At 61.7% G+C, this 9,381-nt stretch overlaps 1 protein-coding gene across 4 annotated transcripts in view; it reads left to right on the top strand.

Moving 5' to 3' along the window:
- Positions 1-2,849: 2,849 nt before the first annotated feature.
- The window catches only part of CXXC5 (CXXC finger protein 5), a 31,551-nt gene continuing 25,019 nt past the window's right edge, over positions 2,850-9,381 (top strand). Inside the window, exon 1 of one of the 4 annotated variants that reach the window (XM_057409906.1) lies at positions 2,850-2,869. The gene's annotated coding sequence lies outside the window, so the exon portion shown is untranslated. Of the gene's footprint in view, positions 2,870-3,023; positions 3,166-3,213; positions 3,341-9,381 lie in introns of those variants that run through there. The other 3 variants (XM_057409904.1, XM_057409903.1, XM_057409905.1) reach the window with 3 other exon arrangements.

Here is a 9,381-nt window from a genome sequence, read left to right as displayed (position 1 = left end):
GGTGGCAGGGGCTGGGCTGGGGGGCTCAGGTTGGGTATTTTGGGGTGTGTTTGTGCTCTGCATGCTGTTGGGATGTCTCCAATGTGTGATCCCCCTGCACCTCAAAACTGGGCTGCCCAGCATCATCTCCACCTCCCGTGTCCCTGCTCCCAGTTGTTCCCATCCCCATGCCTCCTCACCCTGTCTCCTTGCCACTCTTCTCTGCACCCTGTGCCTTCCATCCCTGTGCCCTACACTGTCCATCCCTGAATCTGCCATCCTCCATGCTTGCCCCCTCACCACCCTCCATCCCTATCCCATTTTCCCTCCTACATGCTCATCCCCGTGATCCTCCATCCCCATCCCCTTGCCTTCCATACTTTGTCCTGACATATTCCATCCTTGACTCCTCGCCCTCCATCCCGGTCCCCTTTGCCCTTCATCCTCATCCCCTTCATCCCCCATCCCCATCATCCTCCATCCCCATCCAACTCACTCTTCATCACTGTTCCGTGTCATCTTCCATCCCTGTCTGATTTGCCCTCCATCCCTATCCCCTTTGCCCTTCATCCTCATCCCCTTCATCCTCCATCCCCATCCCACTCACTCTTCATCACTGTTTCGTGTCATCTTCCATCCCTGTCTCTTTTGCCTTCTGTCCCCGTCCCTTCTGCCTTCCAACCCCATCCTCCTGCCCTCCATAACTCCCATTGCACCACCAGAAAAGGGTCCAGCAGCAGGACAGAGGCTGATGGGCCACATCCCTTGTCCCAGTGTTGTGGGGTTGTGCTGGTTTTGGGTGTTGGGGGATCCCATCCTCCCTGGGGATGGAGCATGGGGTGCTGGGCAGTGGGTACCAGCTTGGGGATGCTGTGCTGGAGCCTCGGTCTTGCTGCTGCCATCATCTCTGTACCTCAGTTTCCCCTCTCTTAGACTTCATTCCTCAATAAGGGCGATTTTATCCATTTGGGTGGGTCAGGACCTTCAAACCGCCCCCCAGAAGAACAAAGGAAGCATCACAGGAGGACGGGGCAGTGCCCTCATTGCTGCCCCTGAGGAATGGGGGGATTTCGGGGGGGGGCTGAACATCCTAAAGGTGCCCGCGGGTGCAAATTCCAGGCGCTCCATATGCAAGAGGCACGTCATTAAGGGAAACGTGGCTCAAATACAAACAGCGGCTCCTGGGGGGGGTGTTTGTCCCCATCCCCATCTGAGATTTTTTTGTTCCATCCGAGGCGGGAGCAGGGTGGGAAGAGATTTCGCATTCCTGTGAAAAAAAAAACCCTCTCCCAACGGCAGCACAAACCCAGTTTCAGTTTTGGGAGGTTTTGGGTATTTTGCTGGCAAGGGAAAAGGCTGCGGGAATTGGGGGTGGTTGGGGCTTTTTTGGGTTGTTTGTCCCTGGAAAGCTGCGCTCGGCTGCGGGGCGGGGACTGAAGGAGGATTTTAAACTTCCCACCCTCCAGTGCCCACCCCTCAAAGGGGAAATAAAAGGGAAAGGTTCCTTCGGCAGCGCCAAACCCTGCCCAAAGTTGGGGTTTGCTTGAACTCGTGGCCCAGGTGTCCCCCCCCTTCCGGGGCCAAACCTCGGGGGGGAAGGGGGGGGGGGGGGGAATTGTGTGTCTCCGCCTGCGTGGTTTGATGGAGCCACACGTTATTAGTTGCTTATTCGGGGTTCCGTTGGGGTTCCTCATCCCCAGTGGGGTGATGCTCCATGTGGAGCCAAGCAGGTTGGGGTGGGATGGGATGGGGGTGTGCTCCCTGTGCAGCCCCCTCTGCACCCCTGGGGGAACCCTCGGTCCTGTGCCCCATTGCCAGCTGCACCCCATGGAGGGGACAGAGGGATGGGGACATGTGGGGGACACGCCACAGGGGAGGACAGAGGGATGGGGCAACCCAAAGGGGATGCAAAGGGATGGGGTATACTCGGGGGGACACCCCATGGTGGGTCAGAAAGATGAGCACACTCTGGGGAGCACCCCACCGGGGCCATGGATGGATGGGAGATGTGGTGAGACACCCTAGAGGGGACAAGGAAGGATGGGGTACACCCAGGGGACACCCCATGGGGGCCACAGAGGGATGGGGTACATCATGGGGGACACCCCATGAGGTGGGACATAGGGATGGAGCACGCCAAAGGAGACACCCCGTGGGGGTGGTTGGGACATGGGGGGGACACGTTGTGGTGATACCCATGGGAGCAGCTAGAACACGGGGTGAAACCTGTGGTGGACACGTGGGGCATGGGGTGTGCAAAGGGGGGTGACACTCGTGGGGTGGGACACAGAGCTTGCCCCAGTGATGCCCCAGTGACACCCCAGGGGGTGGTGGGACATGATGGGGGGCACAGCGGGGTGAAGTCCTACAGGTGCTGATGGGACATGGAGGGGGGAGGCACAGTGGGGTGATACCAGTTGGGGGGCTGGGACACGGGGGGGGAGACACGACACCACAGGGACCGGGGGTGGGGGCAAGAGAGACACGGGGGTGACAGCCGGGTGTGGGCTGGGTGGGACACGGGGGGAGAATCACACGGAGATAACACTCGTGGGTGGGGCTAGGGCATGGTGTGGGGGGGGCACACACCCACCCCCGTGGGAGGTGGGAGTCCAGAAGGGACACGGGGGGGTCACATCCGGGTGTGTAGAGCGGGGAGACGGGGGCCACACACCGTGGTGACACCCGTGGGAACGGGCAGATGGGACATGGGGGGGTCACAGCCGGGTGGGGGGCAGGTGGGACACCGGGGGCGGCGCATAACGGCGGGGTGACACCCGTAGGGGAGGCTGTGGGACACGGAAGGGGGGGGACACGACACCAGTGTGGGGGGGCAGGTGTGACACGGACACGGGGTGTATGTGTGGGTCACACTCCGTTCCGCCCGTGGGTGCGTACGGCCCATGGCGGGGCGCAGCGGGGACACGCGGTGAGGTGCGTTAGCGGGGTGCGCCCCCCCCCCCCCCCCCCGCGGTGGGGGATGTGTGTGTGTGTGTGTGTGTGTGTGTGTGACACGGGGGGGGGGGGGGTGGGTTGCGCGGCGGGCGGCGGGGGGCGCGCGCGGCGCGGCGCGGTGCGGTGCGGTGCGGTCCGGTCCGGGTTTTGCCGGCAGCCGCGGGCAGCAGCAGCAGCGGCAGCGGCGCGGTTCGGGGGCTGAGCGCTGCCAGAGCGAGCGGCGATGTGGAGGTGGGTGTGCGGCGGCGGCACCGAGCCCGGCCGAGACCCCCCGGGCCCCGCGTCCCCGGTGCCGGGCAGGTGCCGAATCTCCCCCCCTCCTCCCCCCCGCCCCGGCCCTTTCCCTTTTCCCATTCCTCTTTCCCCCCTCCCCTCCGGGCACCCCCCGGCAGCGCTGCCCGCACCGGTAGGTGCCGACCCCCGGTGGAGTTGGGGTGCGGGGTGGCGGTGGGAAAAGAGGAGGAGGAGGAGAAGGGGGAAGGTTGTTGGGGGGAAAGGGAGAAGAAAAAGTTTGGCGGGGGGCGGCTGCGTCTCTCCCCGCTCCGCCCGGCGCCGGTACCGGGCTGCCCGCGGCGGCGGCGGGGCGCGGAGCTGGCCGCCTGCCCGCCTGCCCGCGCCGGGGCCCGGCCGGTGCTGTCTGCGCGGCGCCCGAGCGGCCCCGCCGCTTCCCTTCCCGGGGTGTGTGTGAGGGGGGGGGGGAAAGAAACGAACGAGCAAAGTTTGTCTCGGTGCGGCTGAACCCCGCTCCCGGTACCCCGCGCCCCGGTGGGGATGCGCTAGGAGATGGGGTGTGGGGGGAAAGCAATGGGGGCGAGACCTTCCAACCCCCCACTGGCCGCGGCATCGCCCGGTGGTTTCCCCGGTGACAATGGTGGCGGCGGGGGGGCGCAGCGGGCAGCGGCCACCGGCAGCGGATCCCGGGGGGGGGGTGGGAAGGGGGGTTTTGGGAGGAGGGGTCGCTTGTACCGGCCCCCCCCCCGCGCGCGGTGCTCGGTTCTCGGTGCTCTCGCCTCCCCCGGGGGCGCGTCCGCGGCAGTTTGTGGCTCCTCCGCCGGTGACCGGCAGCGGGGTGGCCGTGGGAGCGGCGCCGCTCGCCATCGCCCAGCCATGTGCGACAACTAAACCAACTTTGTCACCCCCCCTCCTCACCACCACCGCTTCCCCCTCGGGTGGGATTCCCAAACCGCCCGCACCCCGAGAGCCCAAATTCAGCCGGATCGCAGCGCGATATCCCCGCTGGTGCTGCCAGCCGCGGAGCCAGCGTGGGGGTTGTGATTTGTGCCCAAACCCTGTGATTTTGGCATCAAACTCCGCGGCGCAGCCCCTGGGTGCTGCACCCCCCCTTTCGGTTTATTTTTATTATTGTTGTTTCGCCGCATCCCGCACCCGGCTGTGTCCTTCTGCTGGGCCCGTGTTTGCTTTGGGTCGGTTTATTCTTTGCTGGGATGATTGATTGGGGAGAGAAGGAGAAGGGAAGGGGGGGTGGTGGGATGGGGAAAGGGGGGGCCAGCGCCGCCCGCCCCGCTCCGCGTCCCACGCACAAACAAAGCTGCGCACACATCCTGCGATAACGGATCCCATGTGTGACCCCGGCCGGGCAACCTTTGCCTCCCTGCAACCGACCCCATGGATAAGGGGGAAAACATTGGTGGGGGGCGCTTGGCGTGCTGCAAGGATGGGGGGGTTCAAGGCAGCAGGGTTTGGCGCGGGATGAGGGGGGGATGCACAAACCCGGCTACCTGGGGCAGGCGGAAGTTTTGTTGCTCTGGGAACGGGCCCTTGCTGTGTCAGCGGCCCCTTTGTGCCGCTTTGTCCGTGTCCCCCCACCCCGCTGGGGCTGCGGAGGGTCGGACCCCCCTGTGCTTCCCCGTCCCCCCCACTCCCCATCCCCTTGCTGTGTCCCGGGGAGCTGAGCTGCATCCCCCTCCACGGGGTTGAGGTGAGGAGGGGTCGGATGGGAAGAACGGGGGTGAGGTGGTGACCCCCCCCCCCCCAAGGGTACTGCTGGTAGGCATGGAAACCTCCATCCATCCGTCCGTGCATCCATCCGTGTGTCTCTCCTTAAAATCTCTCTCCGGAACCACCTCCTCCTGCTGCACCCCCGTTCCCAGCACCCGGGCGCCAGCTCTCGCCCCGCCGGCGGTGCCGTCGGCTCCTGCCACCGCAGCGGATTCAAACCGGTCGCGGCGTCACGTGGGGCCGAGCCTCGAACCCAAAAGTGTCACCACTCATGGTGGCACCGGCTCCTGGCTCCCAGCGGACACCCGCTGCAGGCCCGGCAAACCCAGGGTGCCGGCATTGTGCCCGCGATGGCACCTGGGCGTGCTGGCACATGTCACATTGCTGACCTCGGGGGGTGGCGTGGGGGGGGGGACCACGGTGATGGGACGATGATGGGGACGATGGGGACGCGCCGGCGTGTGACAACAAAAGCAAAGTAACAAAGGACCCGCCGGTGGAGCTCAGAAGTTCATCCCGGCCCCCAGCCGCGGCCGTCCGGCGCCGTCGGCGAGTCCATAGCCTCGTGGGCAGGGAGGGCTCTGCCTGTTGGCTGTGGGGTGCAGGCAGGGATGGGGGGGCTGTGATGGGTGCTGTATGTCCCTCTGCTCCCTGCCTCAGTGGGAAGGAGGCAGGAGGCAGCCGGGTTGTCCTTGACGTGGATTTTGTGGCGGGGATGTGGCACCTCCTGCCTGTGGCGCAAGGTGAGCGAGGGGGGCAGAGGGGCTCTGGGTGCTGTGGCCACAGATTCACCCTGTCCATCCTCTTCCTCCTCCTTGGCAAAGGTGGGGGAGATGCCATAATGGGGGGTTATCCACTGGGGATTCTCCACTCTGAGGCTCCCTTGCCTACCAGCATCCCCCAGTGTCACCAGTTCCAGTGTCACACCAGTGGTGTGGGTGTTGCTTGCCTGAGACCTGGGGATGCTGCAGGGCTTGGGGGGGTTTCCTCTCTCCAAAGTGTCCCCTCTGCCCGGTCTCCTTCGTGGGGGGGAAGAGAGGCTGGATCCTGGGTGCTTGGGCTTGCAGCCAGCATTCCCCACAGCTCCTGCTGTGGCTGTTCAAGGCTCAGCCAAAGTTGGATCCAGCCCCAGCCGGTCCCAGCCCCTCTATTGCCCCCCAGTGACCCCCAGCAGGGACATTCCCAGGGGTCCTGCCACTCTTTTGCCTCTCCTTGCCCTGCTGGAGAGTTTGTTTTCCCAAAGCCTGGCTGTAGGAACAGCCTCTTGATTAAGTGTATTAATAGTTAAACTTTCAGCTCATAGCTTAAACTCACCAGACCACAAAAAGCTCCCTCCTTTACTCATGCTCTGGTGCTCAACTAAAATATTGCACTCCAAAGGGTTGGGGTTCTTTTTTTCCCCTCTCTTTTTCCCCTGCCTTGACTTTGACTCCTGGAAGCATGGGGGGTCCTGCAGGGACCCCCTTCCTAAGGGGACCCCCCACTTGTCCCCACTGCTCCTCACAGCCACCCTTCTTCAAAGAGCCTGGGCATGGAGGCTGGGGGGGGGGTGGGGGGGGGGTGGTGTCTTGCCTGGCTGGGTGTCCCCCCGGTGAATGGAGCTGTGGAAGCTGGGGAGGAGGATGGGAAGCACCGTCCCAGGAAGAGGGTGCCCTCCCCACCCTGCTGGGGACATGGGAGGGCTGTGGCGGCTGGGGAGGGGATGGAGATGCTGCTGGTAGCTAGTTGGTGTGTGTTTCCCTGCCAGGCAGGCAATGGGCATGAGGCTCAGCCATGCCAAGTGCAAGGTCCTGCATCTGGGTAGGGGCAGCCTCCAGCCACAGCACAGCCTGGGAGTAGATGGGTTGGAAGCAGCCCCGTGGAGGGCTGGGGGATGCTGGTGGGTGATGAGAAGCTCCTCATGATCCGGCTTCAGTGTGCGCTTGAGCCCAGAACCCCCCTGTGTGCTGGGCTGCACCCCCAGAGCGTGAGCAGCAGTCAAGGATGGGATGTTCCCTTTCTGCTGTGCTCTGGGGAGAACCCCTATGGTGCTGGAGCCAGCTCTGGGGTGCCCAGTGCAAGAGAGACATGGATTGTGACAGCAGGGCACCAAAATGGTCCCAGTGCTGGCACAGCTGGAGCTGCTCTGGATACAGACTGAGAGAGCTGGGGGTGTTCAGGGGGAAAGAGAAGGCTTCAGGGAGACCATAGAGCAGCTCCAGTGCTTTCACTGGCACAGGGTGCCCAGAGAAGCTGTGGCTGCCCCATCCTTGGCAGTGTTCAAGGCCAGGTTGGACACAGGGGCTTGGAGAAACCTGCTCTAGTGGCTCTGCCATGGGCAGCAGGGCAGGATCAGCAGACTTTGCCTTCATCACAGGGCCATGGTGGGGAGGCTGTGACTCCCCATCTTGAGGGACCCGCTGGGTGAGCATCTGAGTGTGAGGGTGAGGAGCAGCCTGTGTCCCCATCCATGCCCCCTGTCCCTTGGGATGCCTGTGGGGCTGGAGCCCTTAAGAGAGCTCCAGCAAGAGCTAGGCAGCAGGACAGTGTGACCCCAGGGAGTGGCTGGGTCCCATCACCTCTGGGACAGTCCAAAGGGTATGTTTTATGAGGGTTGAAAGAAGTTTTCAAGTCCATCATCATCTCAGCACTGATGGTAAACATGTGGAGCAGGTCCTCACCTGCTCAATAGTCTCTCCTTTTGGGGTGTTGTGGGGTGCATCAGTGTCTTCAGGTTGGTTTCATCCTGTCTTGTCTTTTCTCCTGGCTTGCAAGCATATGGAGATGACAGCCCTTGCCACCCATGGGTGGCAGTCTGTTATTATGTGAGTAAGAGGATTAAGGTCAGAAGGTTTTTGAGAGGCTGCCTTGGTGTCTCTGGTTTCCACCCATCCATCACTATGGTATGGAAAAGGGACTTGAATCATGGCTCTGATGTGTCCACCTTGTGATCTTGCCTTGGGGTTTGTAGGTCTGGCTCTATGTCATCCTCAAACGGTGTTGTTTGTACCAAAGCATCTTCCATTGGTTGAACTGGGGCATCCTTTGTGCTGGGAGGATGAGGACCTGTCACTTCCATAGAGTGATGCTTATGGAGTGGTGGCTCAGGCATGGGAAGGTGTGTGTTGGCCTTGACCCTGAAATTGGTGGCAAAGATGCTGTTTTCTGTTTCTGTTTTTCCCATCCCCACTCTCCCAGCTCAGAGAGGTGGGAGCTGGAGAAGGGCTTAGGTCACTGGCTCTGCTGTGTCACTGCTGTAATACACTTCTTCAGTAGGGGCACGGTGTGAGTTGGGGATGGGACCCCTGCCACAGTGTGAGATACAGCCTGTCATTTCTGAGTCACTTCTGAGATGGGCTTCATCCCAAAGGTCTGACTGTCACCTTTTGGCACCAGTGGTAGCAGGGCTGGGGAACAGTGCTGTCTTGGCCCATGGGCTGTGAGATGCTTCTGGATGACTCCAGTGGGTTCTGGTGGCTGTTACCACCCATAAGAACTGCAGCTGGCCCTGGCATCCATCTGCTCAGCACTTGCTGAGCTTCCTGGGGATGGCCCAGGCTGCAGCAGGGGTTGGGTTTGTGCTCTGGTGTGATGAGATTGGGCATGTTCACCTCTGGTGTCCTCTGCTGCTGCCTTGAGTTCATGCCAGTGCTCCAGCTCTTCACGGTGGCATCTGGGCAGTATCTATCTCCTGCAGTCTTCCTTATGAAAGTCTTTGGCTGTGCCCAAATGGGCAATGCAGTTCCACCTGCTCAGAGCTCTTGGTGTCCCCAATGGCCCTGGGGTCATTTGTTCTCACTGCTTTTTGCTGGGACCTGCCCTTGGGGCTTTTGTGCCTCTTTCCCTCAGAGTGGCTGAAAAACCACTTTGTGGGTCAGATCAGAGTCCTGGGTCTTTCACTTGAGCATTCCAAAGGCTGAGGGTTCTCACTTGAGCATCCTGATGCTGAAGGGTCCCAAGCATTTGCAGACCCGGTTGCTCTCAGTTCTGCTGCCTCCATGCCCCATGGCTCTTCTGGAGGATCTTCTCTGAGCCCCATTGCTGATCAGAGGCAGGTTCCTGCTCTCGTGAGATGGACCATGCTGGGAGGACCATTTGTGACCAAGGAGTGTTGATGTCTTGGGGATGGCTTGAAACCCTTCGACACTGGTGCAGTGGTTGATGGAGAGGTATACACCTATGGGAGGTGCAGACCAGTGCTCTGCCCTCTGCCTTGTCTTTAGGATTGAGTCCAGGTCAAGGGAGAGTGAAGGAGTTGTGCCTGCAGATGTTACTTGGAGGTTGTATGGGGTCTTTTACAGACTAATAGAATGTCTTGTGTTGGAAGGGACCTTAAAGCTCATCCAGTTCCAAACCCTGCCACAGGCAGGGACACCTTCCACTAGAGCAGCTTGCTCCAAGCCCCTGTGTCCAACCTGGCCTTGAACACTGCCAGGGGTGGGACAGCCACAGCTTCTCTGGGCACCCTGTGCCAGCGCCTCAGCACCCTTGTTGTATAACATTTCCCTA

The sequence above is a fragment of the Pezoporus wallicus genome, unplaced genomic scaffold, assembly GCF_028554395.1.
Source record: "Pezoporus wallicus isolate ANWC-B61680 ecotype Strahan unplaced genomic scaffold, APGP_CSIRO_Pwel_v1 contig_4309, whole genome shotgun sequence".
In the NCBI taxonomy this organism is placed as follows: Eukaryota; Metazoa; Chordata; class Aves; order Psittaciformes; family Psittacidae; genus Pezoporus; species Pezoporus wallicus.
Note: the sequence above shows the minus strand (reverse complement) of the source record. Positions and strands in the feature narration are given on the sequence as shown.